This window comes from Nicotiana sylvestris, chromosome 10, assembly GCF_000393655.2.
Source record: "Nicotiana sylvestris chromosome 10, ASM39365v2, whole genome shotgun sequence".
Taxonomy (NCBI): domain Eukaryota; kingdom Viridiplantae; phylum Streptophyta; class Magnoliopsida; order Solanales; family Solanaceae; genus Nicotiana; species Nicotiana sylvestris.
Genome location: NC_091066.1, coordinates 14,634,536 through 14,639,838, shown reverse-complemented (window position 1 = coordinate 14,639,838; position 5,303 = coordinate 14,634,536).

Below are 5,303 nucleotides of genomic sequence, written 5' to 3'. Positions count from 1 at the left end.
TTTTCTCGAAGAGTGTGGGTGTATACAATGAAAAACAAAGATGAAGTGCTGGGAATTTTTCTCAAATGGAAGACGATGGTAGAGAATCAAATAGGCAGGAGGATCAAGTGTATTCGCACAGAAAATGGAGGTGAATAAAAAAATGATCATTTCAATAAGGTCTGTGAAAATTATGGCATCGTTCGACACTTCACTATTAGACATACACCACAACAGAATGGAGTGGCAGAACGTATGAACCGGACCTTGCTGGAGAAGGTACGGTGTATGTTGTCCAATACTGGCTTGGGCAAACAATTTTGGACTGAGGCAGTTACATATGCATGCCACCTCATTAATCGCTTACCATCTGCTGTTGTTGATGGCAAGACACCATTTGAAAAATGGTATGGAAAGCCTGCTGTAGATTATGACTCTTTGCACGTGTTTGGCTCAACTGCATATTATCATGTGACAGAGTCAAAATTGGATCCAAGGGCAAAGAAGGCTATTTTTATGGGAATTACTTCTAGAGTCAAAGGATATCGCTTATGGTGTCCTATGACAAAGAAAGTAATATTCAGCAGGGATGTTACCTTTGATGAATCTGCTATGGTAAATAAGGTAACAGAAGATACCAAACAAAATGAAGGTGCTTCTAAGCAGGTGGAGTTTGAGGGAAAATTTATTTTTCCTACACAAGAAGCAGAGGAGGAAACAAATGAAGATTACCCTCTGGAAGGAGAGCCAGTAGAGGAGATTCCAACTCAGGAACCTCAACAACAACTTGAATCAATAGCAACCAGCAGGCCAAAAAGAACAATAACGAAACCTGTTCGTCTCATAGAGACGGTTGCTTGTGCAACCTCAATTGTAGCTGATGATGTTCCTACCACTTATAAAGACGCTGTCCAAAGTTCAGAAGAAGATAAGTGGAGGATTGCCATGAATGATGAAATACAGTCCCTTCATCAGAATCATACATGGAGATTGGCCAATCTCCCGAAGGGAAAGAAAGCAATTGGGTGCAAATGGGTATTTGCAAAGAAAGAAGGATTTCCTAACCAAGTAGATGTTCGCTACAAAGCAAGATTGGTGGCCAAAGGATATGCTCAAAAGGAGGGAATTGATTACAATGAAGTGTTTTCTCCAGTTGTAAAACATTCCTCCATTAGAATTATGTTGGCTTTGGTAGCACAATTGGATTTGGAACTAGTTCAGATGGATGTAAAAACTGCGTTTTTACATGGAAACTTGGAGGAGGAAATCTACATGACTCAGCCAGAAGGATTCAAAGTTGCTGGAAAAGAAAATATGGTGTGCAAACTTGAAAAATCGTTGTACGGATTGAAACAATCTTCTAGACAATGGTACAAGCGATTTGACGAGTTTATGTTGCGGCAAGGGTACAAGAGAAGCAAATACGATCATTGTGTGTATTTGCACAAGCTTAAAGATGGTTCCTTTGTATATCTTCTCCTATATGTTGATGATATGTTGATAGCTTCCAAGAATTCGGAAGAAATTGATAAGTTGAAGATTCAACTGAAGAAGGAGTTCGAGATGAAGGATTTGGGTGAGGCAAAGAAAATTCTTGGCATGGAGATAATTAGAGATAGACGTTCAAAGAAACTCTGTTTATCTCAAAAGGAATATTTGAAGAGAGTACTTCAACGTTTTGGCATAGATGACAAGACTAAGCCAGTTAGTACTCCACTTGCTTCCCATTTTAAGCTAAGTACTACTATGTCGCCAATGGATGAAGCTGAACGAGAGTATATGTCAAAGGTACCATACGCAAATGTTGTTGGTAGCTTGATGTATGCAATGGTTTGCACAAGGCCTGACATTTCACAAGCTGTTGGAGTTATTAGCAGATATATGCACAATCCAGGGAAGGAGCATTGGCAAGCTGTGAAGTGGATTCTACGGTATATTCATAATACTGTAGATGTCGGGTTAGTTTTTGAGCAGGAAGACAATCAGTCTGTAGTTGGATATTGTGACTCAGATTTTGCGGGTGATCTGGACAAACGAAGATCAACTACTGGTTATGTGTTTACTTTTGCAAAGGCACCAGTTAGTTGGAAGTCTACTTTGCAGTCAACAGTTGCTTTGTCTACAACAGAGGCAGAGTACATGGCTATTACAGAGGCTGTGAAGGAGGCAATTTGGCTTCAAGGATTGCTAAAGGAGCTTGGTGTTGAACAAAAAGGTATCACAATTTTTTGTGATAGTCAAAGTGCTATTCAATTAGCGAAGAACCAAGTTTATCATGCAAGGACGAAGCATATTGATGTTCGATATCATTTCGTACGAGAAATCATAGAAGAAGAAGGAGTCACGGTGAAGAAAATTCATACTACGGAGAATCCTGCTGATATGCTGACAAAGGTGGTGACTGCGATCAAGTTTCAATATTGTTTGGATTTGATCAACATTGTTGAACACTGAAGATTGAAGATTTAGACACAATCAAAAATTTGAAATTTGTTATTGAGAGAAAATTGAAGATGTGGAATTTTGCCAAGGTGGAGATTTGTTGAAGTTTGGCAAATTTTTTATCCCACGTTGGTTGGGAGTTAAGTTTGGGGGGGATTTTTCCCCTATAAAAGAAGGCCTAATGTTTAGGATTGAAACACACCTCTCATTTGCCTTCTCATCTGTTTAAGGCATTTGTATCTTCTCTCTTTAGTATTATTTCACTTGTATTTTGGAGTGGAATAAAATATTGGTTGTGTCCGAGGAGTAGGCAAAATTAGCCGAACCTCGTAAATTCTGGTGTTCCCTTTATTGTTGCTTTATTGTCTTATTTATTATTTGGTGGCTGTCACAATTTTTGGTATAGTAGTTGTGACTTATTCACACTATATACATTTGGCTTCCGCAACAGTTGAAAGTATTCCGGACACTATTACTCAGAATCTTAAATCTCTCTGGATTATAGGTTGCAATAAACTTGCAACACTCCCCTTATCTCACTACTAGAAATCCGGTAAAAAGCGACCACAAAAAGCGACCAACTTACCCCTAAAAGCGACCAAAAAGCGACCAAACATGCCTTGTCGCAATATTGCTGGTCTCTAAGGAAAAAAGACCAAATATTCTGATTTTGACTTTAGTGACCAACTTTGGTCGCTATATTAATTTAATAATATAAATTTGGCGACCAAAGTTGGTCTCTACATATGAAATACGTTGTTTTTAATTTATCATTAATCATTAGAAAGCGACCAACTTTGGTCTCTAATCCAAATATTATATTTTAAAATCTGGACAATAGAGACCAAAGTTGGTCGCTAAATTCAAGAATTTAATTTTTTTTTTAAAGATAAGCGACCAACATTGGTCGCTATATTTCCAGAAATTGTATTTTTTTTAATAGAAATCTGGGCAGGTAGCGACCAAGGTTGGTCGCTATTGCCCAGAAAATTATTTTTTTTATAGTGAAATGCGACCAAATAGAGACCAAAGTTGGTCGCTTTTCTTGGTATATTTTTGGCAGAAACTGCCTGTTTTGGCAGCTACACCACCTGCCAGCTTACCAAACATCCTAAACAGGCATTTTATGCCAGCAACAACAACAACAACAATTAAAAGCAACAATCAATAGAACTAACACATTAAGCTAACAAAACTAAGTTAACGCTTATTACAAGCCCATTCGAACTAAAAAGAACTAACACAATAGAACTAAATTTTTTTGTCTAGTTCAAAGTATATAAAGTACTCAAGGAGTGTTCTTTCAGCATCCTCGTCCGAAAGTTGGATTGCCTCGCCCGATTCATTAGGTGGTTGACTGCGTATGAATTCTCCCACGTCAGCTGTATGTGAAGCGAACCTATATGAAAAATTATATATATTGAATTAGCATTTCAAAATTTATATAAAAGTAAATCAAAATACTTAATGAAAAGTAAAAAACTTACATGTATATAGTCGAGGTTCGACCCTCCTTTCTGAATCAGTCTCTTTCTTCTTCTTTACAATACGAGTTTCATTGAATATCTCATCTTGCTTCATTGGCATCATAAAGCTGTCTGGTGGCTTTGGTGATTATCCTCGTGGTACTATTACTCGGGATGAACTTGGATATAGAGAATAACTTGGATACAATACCTGACAGGGTGTGTCTTTGATCAATTGTTGATCTCTATAGCTACAATGATAATGAGAAGGCAATGACATGTGTTTCAAAATAGTGATGGTATAGGTAGGATTTAACATTTCCTAAGTAGATAAAAGAGGTTATAGAGGAATTCTCTACTTCACTTTCCAAGAGGAAAAGAAGTTTGATTGATAGTGACAACGTTGATGAAGACGGAATGTTTTCCGTTGGTCATGACAGTTCCCATAAAGCGGGGATCATAAGACTCTATGATGACAAAGATTATAGGAAGTTTTGTTCTAAACTTTCTTCCAAGTCTGATCCGTACAAGCTTAATATGATATTGGTGATATTTCTTCGGATTCAGACAATGATTTGACCGACAAAAGTATGGAAATGCTCTTAAAAAGAATTAAAGGTAAAATGTTTTTCTTGGTAGAGAAGGATGCTGAAAAGATTTTACCTTTAATTCTTTTTAAGAGCATTTCCATACTTTTGTCGGTCAAATCATTGTCTGAATCCGAAGAAATATCACTAATATCACATTAAGCTTGTACGGATCAGACCTGAAAGAAAATTTAGAACAAAACTTCCTATAATCTCTGTCATCATAGAGTCTTATGATCCCCATTCTATGGGAACTGCCATAACCAACGGAACACATTCCGTATTCATCAACCTTGTCACTCTCAATTAAACTTCTTTTCCTCATGGAAAATGAAGTACAGAATTACTCTATAAGCTCTTCTTTTATCTACTTAGAAAATACTAAATTCCTACCTACACCATCACTATTTGAAACACATGTCATTGCCTTCTCATCATCATTGTCGCTAATGAGAAGAACAATTAAAGGCACACTTTGCCAGGTACTGTGTCTTAGTTATTCTTGGTGGAAGTTCTATTGCTTGTCTAATAACGTCATCAACCTCTTCTAATAATCCTCTGGCAATCTAAAATTCCAAAACATAAACTAAAAGTTCAATTCATATCCTAAACCTTCAATTCATATCCACAAAAGTTCAAGTCATATCCTAAAGGTTCAACTCATATCGTAAAAAGTTCAAGTCATATCGTAAAATTTCAATTTATATCGTACAAGTTCAATTCACAAGAACAAAACCTAAAAACTAAAAGTTCATCAATTCTTATCCTACGAGTTTAAACATAAACTAAAAGTTCAATTTATATCCTAAAGGTTCAATTCATATCCACA